Here is a 22,163-nt window from a genome sequence, read left to right on the forward strand (position 1 = left end):
AGCTATAGAGTCTGGGACCAAGCTCCTTATTGGCCTCTCGAACCCGAACGAAATCGTCCATGCAATGAGATTTGTTTATTTGTGTGACATGTTCTTAATGAGCAACGTCCCTCTTGCACGTCGGAAGTCGTCTCCACAACAACACAGATGGCGAAAGGGAGAGTCGAGAATATGTTCCTATCCGCGTTAAATTCAGTTTTAAATGACCAACAGTCTGTCTCGCGCTAGCCATGTTGAATACACTCTGTTCTCCTTGTATGTTTACATCCTCACGCTAGAGTTTCTTGTCGCTTTACCAACGTCATGTCCGCCCGTAGCTGATTGGTCCACTCCGCTGTTTGTTTACTGTGGCTTGCTCCACCCTGGGAATTTGATCTGCCGAACAGTCGCCAGACACTGTAGCTGGAACAGCAGTGAGTCTGGAGCTCCAGGCTACACGTCCTGCTCATTTCACATCACTTCCTATTGATTTGGGGTCGCTTCCTGTTGGTATCCGGTCACTTCCTATTAATTTGGAGACCTTACATAGTCACTTCCTGTATGTATATAAATATATATATATATATATATATATATATATATATATATATATATATATATATATATATATATATATATATATATAAATTGTTATTAACGCGTTAACGAAAATCAATTTTAACGGCGTCATTTTTTTTAATCGCTCGATCAACGTTCATTGTGACCAAGTGGACTTTTTATCAACTGTGGCCACTGGTTGCAACGTGAGAAAAAAAGTTGTAACCCGGAAACAAAACAATAGGCACGCCCCGCGCATGTGCTTGATCTTCCCTGCTCACTCGCTGTGAAAGAGGAGGCTGTTTGAGTGAAACGAAATGGAAACGAAAACAATTCTGAACGGAAAGTTCACGGAGAAGTCCAAGGTACAGCACGCGTTGGAGCAGACAAACACAGTCGCGCTCACTGGAGATTACTGGACGTCCCTCAGTAATGATAACTAGCTCAGGGTGGGTCACAGCACATTATTTCGACCCACTTTGGGAACTTCAGTCGCATGCTTTGACTGTTATGAAGACCGAAGAGAGGCACGTCAGCGACGTTGTTGCAGCGCATTTCATGCAAGTAACCAAAGACTGGAACATTTAACACAAAGTGGTCTCACTGACCACTGACAGTGCAGGCAACTTGATTGCTGCGGCCAGACAGCTTCCTTTTGAAAACTTGCCGTGCATCGCACACAGTGTGCACCGAGCAGTCACGGTTTCTTTGCACAACAGCCCGTTTGAAAGCGTACTGGCAAAATGCCGAAAAGTTGGACATTTCTAACACAGCCCAGCAAATGCCGTGCAGCTAGAGCAGCAACAGATCGCACACCATCAGAAGAATGAGTCACTCACACAAGAAGTGTCAACTAGATGGAATAGTACCCTTGAAATGACAAGCACGTCCAGCGGAACACGGGACATCTGAGAGATTCGCTGGCCCTACACCCAACCAATGTCGCCATGCCAACAGCTACCGAGCTGGAGAAAATGATGAAGCTCAAAGCTGCGTTGGAGCGGTGCAGGTAACTCATAGTTTGTCCATGTGCCTATCTGTTAATTTGATAATCAAAGTAGATATGAGATATGTTTCAGAACAGTAATGTTAATGTGTGTGTGAGTGTGAGAGAGAGAGAGAGAGAGAGAGAGAGAGAAACAGAGACATATTCCTCCTCTCTCCCCATATACTACTGTAATTACTGATACCAGTGTGGGCTATCTTTGTGTGAGTGAGTGAGTGAGTGAGTGAGTGAGTGAGTGAGTGAGTGAGTGAGTGAGTGAGTGAGTGAGTGAGTGAGTGAGTGAGTGAGTGAGTGAGTGAGTGAGTGAGTGAGTGAGTGAGTGAGTGAGTGAGCTCTATGTGACCAACAACACTGAAGAGCTTCTTTATATTATTGCAGGTACGTGTCTGAACTTGTGTGAGATATTGCTTGAAATGTAAATGACTGCTCAAAGTGAGAATGGTATTGTGAGAATGGTATTTGATACACTGTATCAAATACTTGTTCTCCCCACCGTGTGTGTGTGTATATATATATATATATATATATGTGTGTGTGTGTGTGTGTGTGTGTGTGTGTGTGTGTGTATGCATATATATACCTCCTCTACATGGATGATATCAAGCTGTATGCCAAGAACGAGCATGACATCGACTCCCTGATTCACCTCACGAGAATATACAGCAATGACATTGGGATGTCATTCGGACTAGATAAGTGTGGGCGAATGGTATCTAGAAGAGAGAAGGTGATCTAAACTGAAGGGGCTGAACTACCTGAAGGCAACATAACAGATGTGCAGGACAGCTACAGCTTACCTGGGGATCCCACAGGCAAATGGAAACCATGAGGAAGCAACCCTCCAAGAGTACATCATGAAAATGGCCCTAGTGATGACCTGCTTGGTGACTGCCTCAGGCAACAGAAGCTTAGTAAAGAGAAGGACCCTGAGGAGCTATCATGGAAGTACAATCATGGAAGCCCCTGCATGGGATGTATCACCGACAAATTGAGGAGGTAGCTGACATGGTAAAAACATACTAGCGGCAGAAAAGGCCGGACTGAGAGACAGCACGGAGGCACTGATCATGGCAGCACAAGAACAGGCCCTAAACACAAGATCAATAGAGGCCGGGGTCTATCACACTGGACAGGACCCCAGGTGCAGGCTATGCAAAGAGGCCCCTGAGAAAGTCCAGCACATCACAGCAAGGTGCAAGATGCTGGCAGGCAAGGCACACATGGAACGACATAACCAGGTAGCAGGCATAGTATACAGGAACATCTGTGCTGAGTACAGACTGGAGACCTCAGAGTCCAGGTGGGCAACACCCCCAAAGGTAGTCGAGAAAAACCGAGCCAAGATCCTGTGGGACTTCCAGATCCAGACAGACAAACTCGTGTTGGCCACCCAGCCTGACATTGTGGTGGTGGATAAACATCAGACGACAGCAGTAGTGATAGATGTAGCAATCCCGAGCAATAGCAACATCAGGAATAAAGAACACGAAAAGCTGGAGAGATATCAAGGGTTGAAGGAAGAGTTGGAGTAAATGTGGGGAGTGAAGGCAACAGTGGTGCCAGTAGTGATCAGGACAATAGGGGCAGTAACCCCAAGCAGGGTGCATGGCTCCAACATATACCAGGAACAACGTTCCGACGTCCCCGTTCAGAAGAGCGCGATCCTAGGGACAGCTAAGATCCTGCGCAGACCCTCAAATTCCCAGGCCTCTGGTAGAGGACCCAAGCTTTAAAGGAGAGACCATACCGCCCAGGTGGGCGAGACGACGATTTTTTAAATATATGTATATACATACAGTGCCTTGCAAAAGTATTCGGCCCCCTTGAATCTTGCAACCTTCCGCCACATTTCAGGCTTCAAACATAAAGATATGAAATTAAATTTTTTTTTGTCAAGAATCAACAACAAGTGGGACACAATCGTGAAGTGGAACAACATTTATTGGATAATTGAAACTTTTTTAACAAATAAAAAACTGAAAAGTGGGGCGTGCAATATTATTCGGCCCCTTTACTTTCAGTGCAGCAAACTCACTCCAGAAGTTCAGTGAGGATCTCTGAATGATCCAATGTTGTCCTAAATGACCGATGATGATAAATAGAATCCACCTGTGTGTAATCAAGTCTCCGTATAAATGCACCTGCTATGTGATAGTCTCAGGGTTCTGTTTAAAGTGCAGAGAGCATTATGAAAACCAAGGAACACACCAGGCAGGTCCGAAATACTGTTGTGGAGAAGTTTAAAGCCGGATTTGGATACAAAAAGATTTCCCAAGCTTTAAACATCTCAAGGAGCACTGTGCAAGCCATCATATTGAAATGGAAGGAGCATCAGACCACTGCAAATCTACCAAGACCCGGCCGTCCTTCCAAACTTTCTTCTCAAACAAGGAGAAAACTGATCAGAGATGCAGCCAAGAGGCCCATGATCACTCTGGATGAACTGCAGAGATCTACAGCTGAGGTGGGAGAGTCTGTCCATAGGACAACAATCAGTCGTACACTGCACAAATCTGGCCTTTATGGAAGAGTGGCAAGAAGAAAGCCATTTCTCAAAGATATCCATAAAAAGTCTCATTTAAAGTTTGCTACAAGCCACCTGGGAGACACACCAAACATGTGGAAGAAGGTGCACTGGTCAGATGAAACCAAAATTGAACTTTTTGGCCACAATGCAAAACGATATGTTTGGCGTAAAAGCAACACAGCTCATCACCCTGAACACACCATCCCCACTGTCAAACATGGTGGTGGCAGCATCATGGTTTGGGCCTGCTTTTCTTCAGCAGGGACAGGGAAGATGGTTAAAATTGACGGGAAGATGGATGCAGCCAAATACAGGAACATTCTGGAAGAAAACCTGTTGGTATCTGCACAAGACCTGAGACTGGGACGGAGATTTATCTTCCAACAGGACAATGATCCAAAACATAAAGCCAAATCTACAATGGAATGGTTCAAAAATAAACGTATCCAGGTGTTAGAATGGCCAAGTCAAAGTCCAGACCTGAATCCAATCGAGAATCTGTGGAAAGAGCTGAAGACTGCTGTTCACAAACACTCTCCATCCAACCTCACTGAGCTCGAGCTGTTTTGCAAGGAAGAATGGGCAAGAATGTCAGTCTCTCAATGTGCAAAACTGATAGAAACATACCCCAAGTGACTTGCAGCTGTAATTGGAGCAAAAGGTGGCGCTACAAAGTAATAACGCAAGGGGGCCGAATAATATTGCACGCCCCACTTTTCAGTTTTTAAAAAAGTTGAAATTATCCAATAAATTTTGTTCCACTTCACGATTGTGTCCCACTTGTTGTTGATTCTTGACAAAAAATTAAAATTTTATATCTTTATGTTTGAAGCCTGAAATGTGGCGAAAGGTTGCAAGGTTCAAGGGGGCCGAATACTTTTGCAAGGCACTGTATATGTATATATATATATATATATATATATATTAGGGCTGTCAAACGATTAAAAATTTTAATCGAGTTAATTACAGCTTAAAAAGTAATTAATCGTAATTAATCGCAATTAATCGCAATTCAAACCATCTATAAAATATGCCATATTTTTCTGTAAATTATATATATTCTGTAAAATAAATTGTTGGAATGGAAAGATAAGACACAAGATGGATATATACAGTGGGGAGAACAAGTATTTGATACACTACCAATGGGAAAATCCATTGGCAGTGTATCAAATACTTGTTCTCCCCACTGTACATTCAACATACGGTACATAAGGACTGTAGTGGGCATTTCACTCTACTGTCATTTAAATCTGTCTATGCTGTCCTCACTCCGAAGCGTCTACTTTTTCCAAAGCTAGACAGCTAGTGAAAGACGCCTTAATAATCAGACTTCTTCCTTTTTTATCTGATTTATTAATAAAATAGCCTCAAACCATTGTCCTCTTTAGACCGTCATAAAACTACAAAAAAAAAAGTACACAAGCATTGCATTAGCAACAACGTTAGCTTAGCACGCTATACAGGTTCACTAAACATAAACAAAAAGCGTCTCATACAAAAAATAGAACATTTCGCTTACTAACATAATATGTACATTCTTTACAACAACCATACTTACGGACAAATCTTGTCCAAGGATCATATAAGCACAACATTACAACGTAGGCTTCAGCCCGAGACGTCGTGCAGCCTTGAACTGGCAAGAAAAAACCATGTCGCAAAGCGACCACAAGAGTTCGCTGTTGTGCTGCAGTACAAAAAGCCTTGCTGTAAAATTTACCAAACGGCAGAATACTGTCTGAGCGGGACATGTGCGTTAATTGCGTCAAATATTTTAACGTGATTAATTTAAAAAATTAATTACCGCGCGTTAACGCGATAATTTTGACAGCCCTAATATATATATATATATATATATATATATATATATATATATATATATATATATATATATATATATATATATATATATATATATATATATATATATATATATATATATATATTTATAGCACTTAAAATTATTCAGCATTTCCCCCCAAATGCTTTATAAATTAAATTGATTGTAAACATATTGTTCAGAAAGAAGAAAATACCTTCAATAGAACACATGAAAAAATGCTTGGAGGCTGAGTGAATATATGTAAACAAGTTACAGTGCTAACAGCACATGGATTACTATCATTACACACTTAATGTGGGTGTGAAAAACAGGCTAGAATCCATGGCAGTACACATGACTGAAGGGTTCAGACGGTGCATCTGCTTCTGATCTGAAATGAAATGCAACATTTAAAACAGGTTGAAAAAAATAAATATAACAAAGCTATGACTGAACCATGTATATATGGTCACCCTTCCAAAGATTCCGCATAGTTGTCCTGCAGTTGTTTATATTGCAAGTGCACAAATAACATTTTTGGAGGTCGCCGTCTTGTTTTTCAATTTCATAACTGAAAACCTCACAACTCAGCAGCTTTTATTTCTTGTAATTTTGATAGTCATTTGATTGGCACAGCCAGACTATTCTCCTTGTATTTTCAAACACTGTGAGAAATAGTCTGGGACCCAGCCCATTAACGGCCTCTCGAGCAAGGTACAAAATCAATCGTCCAATCAGATTCGTTTATTTGCGTGACGTGTTCTTAACGAGTAACGTCACTCTTGCGCCGAAAGTCGTGTCTACAACAACACAGATGGAGAACAGGAGAGCCGAGAATATGTTCCAATCCGCGGTAAAACCAGTTTTAAATGACCAAAAACACATCAAAACAAGTCATTGACAACAGTCAACATGGCTCGCGCTAGCCATGTTGAATAAACTTCTCCATTCTCTGCTCACGCTAATTACTTGTCGCTTTAACAACGTCACGTCTGCCCGTCGCTGATTTGTCCGCTCCGCTGTCTGTTTGCTGTGGCTTGCTCTGCCCTCGGAATTTGATCCGCCGGACGGTTGCCAGACTCAATCGCTGGAACAGCGGTGAGTCTGGTATACCAGGCAAGATAATCATGGCCAATAGTTAACAAATGTCAGTCAGGTTTTAGGTCCAGACACAGTACTGAATCCCTGTATCATTAAGGGTCTACGATGATAACCTTGCCGCTCTGGACATAAGTTGTTGCGTGGTTTTGGTTTTACTGACCTTTTCCTGCTGTTTTTGATATTGCTAATCGGAATCAACTGTTCATACTGCATGAAAATATCACATACGTGCAAAATATGGGCAAAGAAATTGGGAATTGACCTATGGTGTAAACATGGCCCTAATGGTCTCAGTGTTTCGTGTATTTTATTTTATTTCAAGACACCTTGTAAACGGTTTCATCCGTTTGTTTATAGTTTTACACATCAATATCACTTATATGTAGACTAAAATGTGAATGCGCGCTGGGTTTAGTTTCAGTTTATTCACACATCAATCAAGATACACACAGTATAAGGTCATATACAAACAGTTCATCTGATAAGATGTGCGAAAAGGACACTCTAAAGAAGCTATTTAAAGCTTTTAGTGGGGGCCCAGTTGGACAGCATACACATGCACACACCCATACACATACATACAATTAACTATGGAAAATTTCAACATTCGGGTTACATCGAATTTGATACGAGTTACCTTATTAATGTTATTCAAAGTATCAGCATATTAAAAATACATTAATAGGAGGTGAGTTTTGAGTTTTCTCTTAAAAATGGAGATGGGGTGTTTCGCCAAGTTCATTCCCAATCTGTGGTCCTCTACACACAATGCCAAAGTTTGTACACTTTAGCCGTCCGCTTTTCCAAGTGATGTGATTTTTTTCTTGTGGAAGTATATGTGTGCTGTGGAGTACAGATTGGGATGAGATCATCTAATTTATGGTTTACTTTATGGATGATATGATACATGACGCAAGCATTTTGAAAGCAGTTGTGTTTTTTCACCTCAGAAGGCGGTGGCGGTAAAAAATTAATTTAGTTGGAGCATTGAACTTGGACCATGTTGGAAATGTGTTGCACCATATGATATTACAAAATTGTAGATGAGGTTCAAATAAAGATTTATACTGAATGAGAAGAGCAGAGAGTGGGATATAATGTCGCAGTTTAAAAAACAGAGCAGCAAATTTCGACAGTTTATTTGTGAGCTCATCAATATGTTTTTTTTTTTTAAATTAAGGTATTCATCAATATGGACCCCCCAGGAATTTTGTAGAGCCGACTGTGTTTTCTCCATCTACAGTATGTTTAGGCAGATTTTTTTGATGGCCTGTTTTTATGGGAGCGAAACATGATGTAATTTGTTTTATTGATGTTTAGAGAGAGTTTATTACATTTGAACCATGTGTCTATTTTCTCTAATTCAGTATTTATGATTTGCTCAAGTGCAGTTGGATTTTTATGGGAAAAGAATAGTATTCAAAACTTTTGAAGTTTGAAAAAAGACTTTTTGAACACCAAATTAATTTTTATACAGAAAATAATCACAGTACATCCGAAACAAATGATTATAACAATATATTTGAGTGAAAAAGCATGTTATTTTGCCTCATTCATATCTTAATATCTGAACATTTAAATTTGTAAACTAAAGTGCAATCACATTCGTAAATGAATGGCTTCTGGTTTTTGAAATGTAAATAAACCAATCTATTGGGATAACGCGCCAAAATTCCAATAACTGCATTCACCATCAAAGTGAAGTTTAACTGTAACTGTAGACTTGAAACAAATCTGAATAAGGAAAAAATATTGCAATAAAATAATGCAAACTGGTTAAACTAAAAATAGTAGCTGAGATCTGTCATGACAGAACATCGCTTCAATGATATCTGGCACCATCTAGCGTTGTGAATGGGGAGAGTAGCTGAGATCTGTCATGACAGAACACTGCTTCAATGATATCTGGCGCCATCTAGCGTCGTGAATGGGTATAATGTCCAGACCGCGGATATTTTTCAGTGTTATTTCAATGCAAAAAACACTGTCTCATATTCGGGCCAATACGGTTTATAACTATAACATTTGTTCATAATACTCTCCCTGTGTGATATCATCAATCGCTTTACATACACATTTTTAAAAAGACACTTTTAAGCGGACGCATTCAAGAACAACCGGACCATTTTTAAACAGGCATTTTATGGGAGCGCATTTCGACACTTCGGCCAATCATATAGCAAGAATAACGAAACATCACGGTCAAGCGCAGGCCCCCCGAGGGAATAGTGAGGGCGAGTGGATAGTGTAACTACACCGGGAGATATTAAAGCGTGGATGACTCTTCACAGATGGTAAGTACATGAAGGAGACATTCATCAGCATATCAGAACACCTATTTGCAGACTTCAAAAACAAATCTGAGATAATAAAAATAATAAAAAAAGAAAAAAGACAAATCAAAGACATGCCCAGATAAGGGATATGGTATGGATGTTCCATTTTGTTGTTTTTCGAAACCTCAAAATAAAAATGACATCAATAATCAGATTTCTTTATTGCATTTCTATAATTTTACAAAAGCAATGAAACAAGTCATTAATGTTGTAATGAAGTTGAACTTGAGGTGGCATCATACAACATAGTAGTCACTCCACTGCAGGGAAGATAAACATTAAATCATAAAGGCTCATTACGTATTTTTAGCCGACTTACTCATTTCTATAGTAAACTAATATAGCTAATACAGATACACACAGCATGTGTTGCCTTCATTATTAGGCTTATTTAAGGTTTTTAAGTTTTTGCAGCTCCAGACATATTTGTTTTTTTTTTCGTCCAAATGGCTCTTTCTACATTTTGGGTTGCCGACCCCTGACCTAACGTCAGAGATATCCTCCAAACCATTTTCGTGTTAGATATCTATAGTCCATCTAAAAAAATATTAGCATATTTTGATAAAGTTAATTATTTTCTGTATTGTACTGATAAACATTAGACTTTCATATATTTTAGATTTATTACACAGAACTGAAGTAGTTCAAGCCTTTTAGTGTTTTAATATTGATGATTTTGGCAAAAAAGTCAAGAAAAAACAAAAATCCCTATCTCAAAAAATTAGCATATTTCATCCACCCAATACAAAAAAGTGTTTTTTAATACAAAAAAAAAAAGTCAACCTTCAATTAATTATATCACCTATGCACTCAATACTTGGTCGGGAATCCTTTTGCAGAAATGACTGCTTCAATGCGGCGTGGCATGGACGCAATCAGCCTGTGGCACTGCTGAGGTGTTATGGAGGCCCAGGATGCTTCGATAGAGGCCTTAAAGTTGTAATGTGAAGTAATTTCATAACATGCCAAATAGGGTCACAATTAAAGTAATTAAACATTGTCCAACAAATAAAGCATGAAAAAAAAAAAAAAAGTTGTATATTTGCCAAAATAATCGCGTTTCCGAAGTTCGAGCCTGAAAGGGGACGAACCCGGAAGTGATACGTCACACCGAGAACAGCGATGGGAGCGCTCCATACGGCCGCCCTACAAAGCCCTTCAAACAATGCTTCAAACAGCGATATAAATGATAGATCAAGCGCAAGTGAGGAGACCCAAGTTTTTGAAGAGTTGGAGGAAGAGGAGGAGGTTGAAATTTTATGTTGGACCGTACATGTATTAGGCAGACGCTAATCAGGATGCAAACAATGTGCCCAGACTACCTGACATCGAATGGAGACAAGACCCATCGAGATTACAAGATTGGTAAGATATAGGCTGTTATTATTTTCATGATTTGAAGATGCAGGCATTTGCACATAATTTTATGTTTTTGTCTATCTGATGACATTGTTTAAAAAAATAATAATCAGACTGCATGTTCATTTTGGCAGATCTGGCAGCGCTCATGCATATAAAATAATAATATAAAAACGTTGGGGGGGGGTTGAAGGAGATGAGTCGTTGATGGCTTTCTCCACTTTATTGTGGCAACAATAAGAAAACAAAATAATAGCAGACTGCCGCCACATTCAACGGCGAAGTTTTGCTTCTCGCTCACCTCCGCCTCGCCTCGTACTACCAGCTACTACTACTTCCAGTCCCAGCGTCTCTTAAACGGATCATGCATAGTGTCTTGTTATGAGCGTTTTGTTGACAAAGGTATCGAACACACGATGTGCTTGCAACTTTGTTTCTTTATTAACACATGGAGCTAACAGTAGCTGGGGCTTTCGGCAGTAAGTGGCGTCTAATGGCATGAGGAAATGTAGTTTATTCACACAAGCGAACGGATTACAAAGCACCACTTCAGTGTTGTCCCGAGACTACATTTCCCATGATTCACTGCGTGACTTGAGCCGCTCTCTGATTCACTGCGAGATTGACTCAACGCCAACACGCTCGCTGTCACCTGTCAGCGGCTCTCACGAAACATAAACTAGAAGGCTATCAAGCAATCACTGTGAAAGAAACGCCGCTACAAATGCAATGCAATGCTTGAAGCATGAAGGTGGAAATATATAATACAAATACAAATAAATGTGCACAAACTCACCGGCGTTGTAAACCTGCCACTGTCAACACTCTGGGCGGTCGCATTTCACAGCATTCTGCCGCGGTCCTCCTCGCCAGCTGTTTGCTCGCCATTCACGCTCGTTTGCATTTGATCGCTAGTCTGATACACTCCTGCTTTTTCGGTGAGGTCTTTTGTGTTTATTCGTTATTGGATCGTTTTTGTTCACCACTGTAAATAAGAGCACTGAAGCAATAGGTGTTAAGTCGCCATTTCTGTTCAACCTGTTTTCTCCTGTTTTGTTTAGTGTATGAAGCTAGGTTAGTGGCAGTCTTTTCTTTGTTCTTTTTCATGATCAGGGTTTAGTTAGCGGGTGGGGTTCAATTGTAGATTCCTTTTGTTTGTTGTTTTGGCCCGGGCTTACCCTGAAGCCGCGCTTCATCCACATTTTGTACATATTCATTGCGAGTTTGATTGTTGTGTAAATAAATTTGTGCCACTTGTGAAATTGTGTGGCTGGTTTTATGTTACGCCCTTCGCGAGCCGTCCTTGGGACGTAACACTAGTGAACACAACAACAACTATGCCACGACTATTGCCACGAGTTGGCTTTCGGCTAACGTCGCTAGCTTCTACTGTACATTCCACAACAGTTGGCAGCTCTGCTTTGACAAAGTCATCAGTCATCTATCCAAAAATCACACTTACATTTTAGCAAATACTTGATCATAAGCAGACCGGTTAAGGAAGCAGGCATCTTCGAAGTGTTTGCAGCAGAGAAGACTACTCGATGATGGCATGAAATTCATTCGCTTTGTGCGAACGAAAGATGTCCATTTACGTGCCCTGCTATCCTGTGGCCACTCATACAACTTTTCGTTTGAGTGAGAACAAAACATCGCCACACACCGCCGTGGCATCTTACCGAGAAGCAATGCAACAAACAATACTGTTCTATGGTGGACTTCCCTCGCACTTCCCGGTGTGACGTAATTTCCGAAGATTTCTGAAGATTGCCGAAGAAAAGCATTTTCGTTGTCAAGGGCGTTGCTATGGGTTAAACAAAGAATCTGGAAGGGTTGCGTTAAAAAAAATAATGAAAATATGCTTATAATTGTTCAGCCATTGATATTATTCAAGAACATGGTTGGCCAACCTTAGTTCACATTTCCCCTTTAAGCCTGAGTTATACTCCTGCGTTGCGGTGACGGCGAAGTGATTACGGCGTCAATGAGCATTCGATAGTACTGCGGTGAGGGAACCCGTTACTCTGTAATTTGCCGCCAAGCCACTAGAGTGGTGTGGCGTTATGTTTGTACAGTTTTGGGGCATGCTTGTTGACTTCCGCTAGTCTAGTTTGACGGAGGAAAAAAAAATTGCAAGATGGAACGCTAGAATGTAAATCTTCTGCTCATCAACACTGAATAAATGTTGATCATATAAATGTTGAGGGGCAGGCGACGCAGAAGACGGTTTCAAGGCGGTCTGGCCGACTTTTGATGCCGCACATAGAGTTCTAGACTCGGGTGGAGACAGCTAGCTGTGGCGGCTAGCTTCAAACTGGCGTCGAGCACTGCGTCCAAGGTCTGCAAAGCCCTCCAGCCCGATTTGTTTGCCATGTCCTACAACCAGCCATAGCAGATTTCTGGCATCTATGGAACTATCCAAATTACGTTGGGAGCCTTGATTTTAACGTTTTCATAAGAAGCACCGAGGCACTCTCAATCAGTGATGAGGTATCATGTGTGAACTGTCTGTTATTGAAAATTAAAGATCAAAACAACTCTTTTGACACCAAACCTGTGCTTTAGTCCTCATATACTTGAAGTGTGACACGTAAATAAGTCACAGACTCACAGCAAACATATGTACACAATAAATGATGAAGTGCACCAACCAAAAATACGACATAAAATGATAAAAAGTTGGCAGTTTTTGGCCGACTAGGTCATCGCTTCGTGTGGCCACTCGATTCCAAACACACACGTCTTGGTGGTTCTTGCATTTTTTTTTTTCAATCGCCGACCTTGCCATTTGGCAATCATAACAATGTCTTGACGAGACGTGCTCGATGATACTCCCGTCGGCTTGGTCCATTTTTGTGTGTAGAAAAATCATGTTTTACAATGGTGGTGATTTTATGCTGAACCTGAAACAACAGTCTGAGCAGAGTCAGCGGACCAATCACAGTCCATTTCCGCCACGTCATATGCATTGACGGGACGCTAGGCTGACGCTAGGGTTTGAAAAATCAATAGGAGCGCGTCAGGCTACGACGCAGGGTCGTAAATCGGGTCTTCCTTGACGGTGCAGGTCTGACGCGGAAGTATAACTCGGCCTTTACGGTCATCCACAGTGTTGGGTCTGGAGTCTCTCAACTTCCTCTTCACAATATCTGACAGATTAGAGAATCTGTCAGATTGGGGTTCAGGTCAGGAGAGTTGGCAGGCCAACTGAGCACTGTAATGCCATGGTAAGTAAACCATTTACCAGTGGTTTTGGCACTGTGAGCAGGTGCCAGGTCGTGCTGAAAAATGAAGTCTCGATATACAAGTCAATCTATGGTCCTACCCTTACCTATGGTCACGAGTTGTGGGTCGTGACTGAAAGAACAAGATCCCGGATACAAGCGGCCGAAATGAGTTTCCTTCGCAGGGTGTCCGGGCTCTCCCTTAGAGATAGGGTGAGAAGCTCGGTCATCCGGGAGGGACTCGGTGTCAAGCCGCTACTCCTCCGCTTTGAAAGGAGCCAGTTGAGGCGGCTCGGGCATCTGGTTCGGATGCCTCCTGGACACCTCTCTGGAGAGGTGTTCCGGGCATATCCCACCGGCGGAAGGCCTAATGCGCGATGAATCTGCTATGGCAACACACTGTATAGACATATTGTTCTATTAAACACAACAGTTCTTTTGGCTTAAAATACAGCAGTTTATTTTAAAGAGGGGTGCAAGAGGAGAAACTGCTTTTTCAGTCTCGTCTTTGTTTTTCACCTTATATTTTATAATTCTATATATAAGTACATATATATGTATATACAGTGGGGGGAACAAGTATTTGATACACTGCCAATGGGAAAACCCATTGGCAGTGTATCAAATACTTGTTCTCCCCACTGTATGTATATGGCGGAAAACACTCAGGTGACTTGAAGTTCCGCTCTGAGACCCCCAATTTGGCCAAATTTCAAAATTGTCCGATATGCATCTGTAATATATCATTGGAAAGCTTAAAATCTCAATTTCCTGGGGGAAGAAAATTTTTGAGCAGGAGGGCATTTTAAAAAAAAATATACTGTATATAATTTTTAAACAGCAAAACCCTAACTGGAGGCGAGAGCACGCAAGAGCAGAATTAAAGACACCACGATTTTAATGAGATATTATCGCGTACTTACCTTGTTTCGATCCAAAAACTCCATGTAGCATGTATCACCGAGTGTCAAGAAACAACTGTGAATGGCCACAGTCGGATTTTTTAATTTTTTTTATTTTATGGGTGAAACATGGTGATATAACAAGGGTCGCAATGAAAAAATCGCAGACAACAAGGAGTGGTTGAGATTTTCTTTTTCATAGAATTACCCTTTTAAATGTTATTTTTCAATTTTTCTTTGTTTAGATCGATTGTTTAGTATCTAACATATCGGGGAAAATGCGACAGTAAAAAAAAAAAAAATCCAATCAAGCGATAGTTATGAGGTAGATATCCGTGACTTTTTTACAGACGCCAAATTTTTAATTGTGATTTAATTTGTGTAACAGTTTAAAATACGCGAGAATCATTTTTTTAAAGTCGTCTTTTTTTTTTAGACTAAATATTAGACATCAGATAATTATTCTAAGCCAAAAATGATGACATTTCGAATAATATATACCATTAATTACCTTCTTTTTATGGCAAGGTTGAAACAAAAGCGGTTGCGCGATGTCTGTAAACATGGGTTTTCAGGGTGAAACGGACAAATGAAAAATAGTTCGAAGGCTTAGTGCGCCATGAATCTGCTATGGCAGCATATAGACATATTTTTCTATCAAACACAACAGTTGTTTTGCCTTAAAATACAGCAGTTTATTTTAAACAGGGGTGCAAGAGCAGAAACTGCTTTTTCAGTCTTGTCTGTGTTTTCCGCCACATACTGTATATAACTTTAAACCTTTAACCTTGATTAAAACACTTTTCTGTGATCTTCTCACCTTCCCATAAAATCTTCATGCATCAGATGCAGTTTAATTACATCTCTGAACTGAAACATTGCCCAAAAAAAAAACACTTTGCACAAACTAAACAACATGAACATATCAATTATTCATGCAATAGCGCTTAATTAACTCTTCCAATGAGATATACATCAGCAGCACACGGGTTCTGACACAAACCAAATGGGATAGCATACAAAGTCTGACTGAATTGTGTCATTGTGAGGCTGATAATGACGGCCTTCTTTACACATTAAATGCAAGTCAGAGGGGCCCTTGCCTTGGCGCCCTGTTTTTGCATGAAGTAAAATGCCTCCCATTGAATAGGGCATAGGCACAACTGTTAAACATTTATGGAGGTTGTTTAAACAGCCGTTTACTGCAGATTAAATGAGATCTGTGCCTCTAGTTTCGAAGAATCTGCTGTTCAGATCCCCCATACGGAAACACACAAATGCCTTCAGACTTGCACAAGGGAGCATGCTCACATTCAGATATGCAGTAAACTATAAGGCAGTTTTAGAACACAGATACTGCAATTGGTTGGCAACCAAATAAAAGAGTAATACTATAACATTGATTGTAAGTAGGTAGAGACAAGAAAAGTGGTAGGAGCTTATTTGAGCTGGATTTCAATGGTGATACTAGTATATAGATACTCTACCAACAGTAAACATGCAGTATATTGCTAGTCTGTAGTGCTAAATTCACCTGACTGATTCAGGTAGTGTGGGATCATTACCCACTCAGTGACTGTGTGAATGTGAATAGTTGTCTGTTTCTCTGTGTACCCTGTGATTGACTGGCAACCAGTTTAGGCTGTAGTCAGTTTTTGCCCGAACTTAGCAGGGAAGAGCTCCAGCACCCTTTGACCCTGTCCTGGATTGATAGTCATACTGTCATGGGTCATTTATAGTCCCAAGATTAGAGAAAGGGAGAGACTGGTTTTACAGGTAGACCTGAATGCAAAGACATACAGGAATCTTGGCATAAAAACTAATAAGAATCCTAAATTGCACTGAAACATCATTAGACGAAGACAATCATTTTAAGGACTCAGTTGAACAATAAACTACAAATGACACGATTGGAAATAGTTTGGAGTCAAGAGTCAACTGAAAGAAAGGAAGTAATTAGTTAATATGGAAGGGCATGACTGAGACCAGATGAAATAAATGAGATAAGTTATCGAGATAAGTCACATGTTCAATTTGCATAAACTCCATGAAGAGAACAATGGTAGACCATAAATAGATAATTAGGACGCATAAAAAAGATTTTTTTAACGAAACTGAATAATCAGGTTTTATGTGCAAGCATAAAAATATGTCTTTACTGTAACAAAAACAAAAATAATAACATAATAATCAAGAGACATGAAAAAAATTAAACTGAATTATAAAGTTTTATCTGCTAGCATTAAATGGTTGTCTCAAACATCAGTGTAAAGCTTATCTAATGATGAAGTAGTTGATGCCATGCGTTTTATCTACTCAACCACGAGCTATTTTCCACACACATTTTCCACAAGATTTCCAGCTCGCTACCATTTTTGAATTTAATAAAATAAATATCCATGCAAGCTTCCAGGGCAACAGGAAGTCCTACAGCAAATGGAAAAAAAAACATGTCATTAATTATAGAGCTTGGAGCCAAAACAACAACAAAAACTGTCTCATTATTCTGTTCAATTCTATTCCAAAGCGCTACTCATTTTTGTCGTTGTTATACGAGTATTTCAATTTTCTATAAACAGCTCAGTCAGACTCATGTGAAATGTATTTAACAGCTGTTTAAAAATACATTCAAAGGCAAAAGAGTTCATACTAAAGATTATATTACAAAACTGAAGGCAGCCGTAACCTTGTTGTACGAAACACATTTAGCCAAATTTGAAGAGAAATATCTTACGAATCTTTATTATCCTTAATTTTTATTCAATTGTACTCATATAGCTATTGAATAGCAGACAAAGAGGAGTATCAATATTTATTCGTGCTTTTTTTTAAATGTTCCTTTACACAATAGGAGGGCAATGCACATGCATTGTTAAATAATATTTAGCATACTTTTTTTTTTTTTTGTATAAACATAGCTGTCTTAAAATATGCCATCAAATCATTACTATATAAGTGATGTACAGTGGTATGAGAATCTATCTGAACCTTTTGGAATTTCTCACATTTATGCATAAAATCACCATCAAATGTGATCTGATCTTTGTCAAAATCACACATATGAAAAAACTGTCTGCTTTTACTAAAACCACCCAAAAACATTTATAGGTTTTTTATATTTTAATGGGGCTAGTATGCAAGCAATGACAGAAGGGGGGAAAATAAGTAAGTAAACCATCACATTTTATATTTTGTGACCCCCCTTTTGGCAGCAATATCTTCAACCAGACGCTTCTTGTAGCTGCAGATCAGTCTGGCACATCGATCAGGACTAATCTTGGCCCATTCTTCTCTACAAAAGTGCTGTAGTTCAGTCAGATTCCTGGGATGTCTGGCATGAATCGCTGTCTTTAGGTCATGCAGCAGCATCTATTGTGTATTTTGTTCTTCTGACACCATTCTGAAGTTGATTTACTTCTGTGTTTTGGATCATTGTCTTGTTGCAGCATCCATCCTCTTTTTTGCTTCAACTGTCTGACAAACGGCCTCAGGTTTTCCTACAAAACATCCTGATAAACTTTTGAATTCATTCATCCATTATTGATTGCAAGTTGTCCAGGCCCTGAGGTAGCAAAACAGCCCCAAATCATGATGCTCCCTCCTCCATGCCTCACGGTGGGGATGAGGTGTTGATATTGGTGAGCTGTTCCATTTTTCCTCCACAAATGACATTGTGTGTTACTCCCAAACAACTTTGGTTTCATCAGTCAACAAAATATTCCTCAAAAACTTCTGTTGAGTGTCCAAGTGCCTTCTTGCGAATATTAAACGAGCAACATTGCTTTTTTTTTTTTTTTTTTTTTTTAGGAAGCAATGGCTTCCTCTGTAGAGTCCTCCCATATAGTTGATGTGTGCACAGATATATTGGACTGTGCCAGTGATTTTTGTAAGTCTTTAGCAGACACTCTAGGGCAGGGGTCCCCAACCTTTTTTGCACCACGGACCGGTATTATTTGGGTGTTTTTTTCACGGACCGGTGTTCTGACAAATTTTGCAACCCATCAAAAATTTCAACGATGCGGTTCTGCGCATGCGCGTAACGTTAAACATAGCCGCAAAATGCGCAAATGCAGCGATTCCAAAGTAAACACTACAAACTTTCTTGAAAGAAAGGAATATTAACTTACGTTTGATCATGAAAGGACTTGTAGAAAAGTTCTCCTCAGATACATCCTGCCATGTAAGCTGCACACAACAACTGCACACCGCTCTCACCATTAACGACTTCGCCTTGTCGTTAAACATTAATTAAGAAGCCCGCTTCACAAAGATACGATGTTGGAAATTGTAGCAAAGTTTTCAATGCTCTCGTAGCGATGTCAGGATATTCCAGAATGACTTTAATCCAGAACCTCGGTAGAGTTGTTGTCTCAAATGTACGTATAATAAGGTCGCCATCATTTGTGATGTCTACAAGTTGATCTTCCTGTTTCACAGACATGCTCGAATCACTTGGTTTATTCAATGTCATGAATCCACTCCTTCGCAGTTCGTAGGTCTTCGAGGTTGTAGGCTCGTCAGGTGCCCTTTTCGCCGTAAAAATATCTCCAAAGACGTCTGCTTTCCAGTCATCTTCACTCGTGTGGGGGCTAATTATTTCCGGGAACAAATGTGCTGCGCCAGCGGCCTAGCAATAAGTTATTATCGAGGACAAGCGCACATAGATATATTATATACACAAACAAGATGTACTGCTAGCAGTCCAATCAATGGATTTCTATGACGACATTCTAATCTATCCCCATAGTATTATATCTAGAGTAGACAGGGATATTGGTGTGTTAAGCAGGGGCACAGGGTTAATTCAGCCTGAATGCGGTCGTTATTAAATTATTATTTCTATGCGGCCTGATAGCAAATGTGGCACCGGTCCGCGGCCCGGCAGATGGGGATCCCTGCTCTAGGGTTCTTTTTTACCTCTCTGAGTATTCTGTGCTGAACTCTTGGCGTCATCTTTGGTGACAGCCACTCTTTGGGAGAGAAGCAACAGTGCCAAACTCTCTCCATTGATAGACAACTTCTCTGACTGTCGATTGAGGAACATCCAGACTTTTAGAGATGGTTTTGTGTCCTTTCCCAGCTTTATACAAATCAACAATCGTTGATCGCAGGTCTTTAGACAGCTCTTTTGACCGAGCCATGATGCACATCAGACAATGCTTCTCATCAAGACATTTCTTACCAGGTGTATGTTCTATAGAGGGCAGAGCAGTTTTAAACCATTCATCAGTGATTGGGCACACACCTGACTGAAAATGTTTGGTAATAATTGGTTTCAATTGCTCTTTAAGTCTCCTTAGGCAGAGGGTTAACTAACTTATTTTTCCCCCTTCTGTCATTGTTTGCATGCTATCCTCATTAAAATATGGAAACCTATAAATGTTTGGGTGGTTTTCGTTAAAGCAGCCACTGTATTTTCATCTGTGTGATTTTGCCAAAGATCAGATCACATTTGATGGTGATTTTATGCAGAAATGTGAGGAATTCCAAAAGTTTCAGATAGATTTTCAGACCACTGTAAATGTTTAATTTTATTTATTGACTCTTACCTCCCTAGTTTTTAAGTGATTTAAATGCAGTGTTTCGGTGGGGTTAGGGTAAGCATGTGTAGCCTGAATGGCTGAAAGGCTCCCAACCTGAAATGTTGTCCCAATCCGGTCCCGCTGTGAAGGTTTAAGAAAATGCCCCAAGGAATTGGGACCACCCAATGCCCTGCTGAACATAGAAATTCTTTCTCCATTAAGTTGATAAAAAGAATTGCTGACATTCCATCTCCGCAGCGTTGGCTTCGGACTGCTAAAGTCCCTGTCTTTGGCCGAGACCTTGTCTTGCTTGTCATTTTATTGATCTATTATGAAAATGAAGTAATCAAGTTACTTTTCCTAATCTGATTATAATTTTAACAAGTAATATGGAACTGGTAACTAATGACTTTTATCAAGTAACTACCCAATCGATTTATGGAGAATTTGGAAACCCCTTGGTTCTCGTTTATCCACAAAACTAAAGTCTCAGTGGGAAATTGGGATTGGCCCTAATTTTTACACTCTGGTATTTGGCTAAACCACACATTGGCCTATTTTACTGCTGCTTCTCCTTTCTCCTCTCTTGCTTGGAAGGGGGATGAGGTGGCAATGACTACATTTGAGAATGTTGCCAGGTGAAGATCCATGTTGGATGGCTTGTTTACTTTCAAACTTAGCTTGTTAGTGAAGTTAATGACCTCATGCACATGTCTACAACACACTTCCAAGATTTTTTATCGAGGATTCTACATCATCTGACCTGGCCAGGTCCTAGCATTATATAAAGTGATATACAGATAGTCCCCGGGTTACGACGCACCCGACTTACGTCATTTTGACTTTATGCGCCGGAGTCTCGTCCGTCGTTTTGTCTCCAGTGTTTTTGGGTTTTTTTTACGTAATGTTGACTTTTTGATTTGTGATGCATGCTTTTATATTGGCGCAGGAAGCATAAAGCAGGTTGTACTTCCACACCCAAGTAAGAGCAGATGTACACACGAACTAGAGTGCACACGCACACACACAAGGAAGAGTGCATTTGCTCCCAGGACGAAGTTGTAGGGCCGAGTGAGAGAGAGAGGAAAGAAAGCCTACACGCTCATTTGTTGCTTGTTAAGAGGCAGAGGCAGCACATGTATATAACACCTTTTGTACTGTTTATTGTGCATTTTCAATTGTGGTCAAATGCTTGTGGCGAGTATGTTATTGTTTATGATGATGTGCGGACGCTAACTGATGCATGCTAATCTTTTGTGTGAATTGTTATTGCTGTATCAGCAAGTAGTTATTATAACACGAATTTGAATTGCTGTTATTGAAGATGAAACTTTTTTTTAATTTTAGTTTCATTCTGCAAGTGTTGATGTCATGTGCAGCTGAATAAAGTCAGCAAACCACACGGATGTCTGACGTCATTTCGGAGCTTAGCTCTCTGTCCAGCTAGCTGCAACATCTTGGCGAGGACAGTACAATGACGTATAATACATATATATATATATATATATATATATATATTTTTTTTTTTTTTAGATTTGGAGGGTATTTAGGGGTATTTAAAGCGTTGATATCTTTTCACGCAGAAATTCAGGTTACGTTGCCAGCGTAGGAACGGAACTCGTTCTTAACCCGGGGACTACCTGAACTCTATTTTTCCCTGTTGGCATCCATTGTAGCCCACTCATCCGGAATAAGCATTTTCTTCCCCTGCGGTTCCTGCTTATGGTTTGTCCACCCCATATCTGCCATCCCGAACACCCACCAGACTAGCCCTGGGGCTGGCCTCTTATTTATTCACAACAAAATAACTTGATTTTTAACTTC

This window comes from Corythoichthys intestinalis, chromosome 12 (assembly GCF_030265065.1).
Source record: "Corythoichthys intestinalis isolate RoL2023-P3 chromosome 12, ASM3026506v1, whole genome shotgun sequence".
Classification (NCBI taxonomy): Eukaryota; Metazoa; Chordata; class Actinopteri; order Syngnathiformes; family Syngnathidae; genus Corythoichthys; species Corythoichthys intestinalis.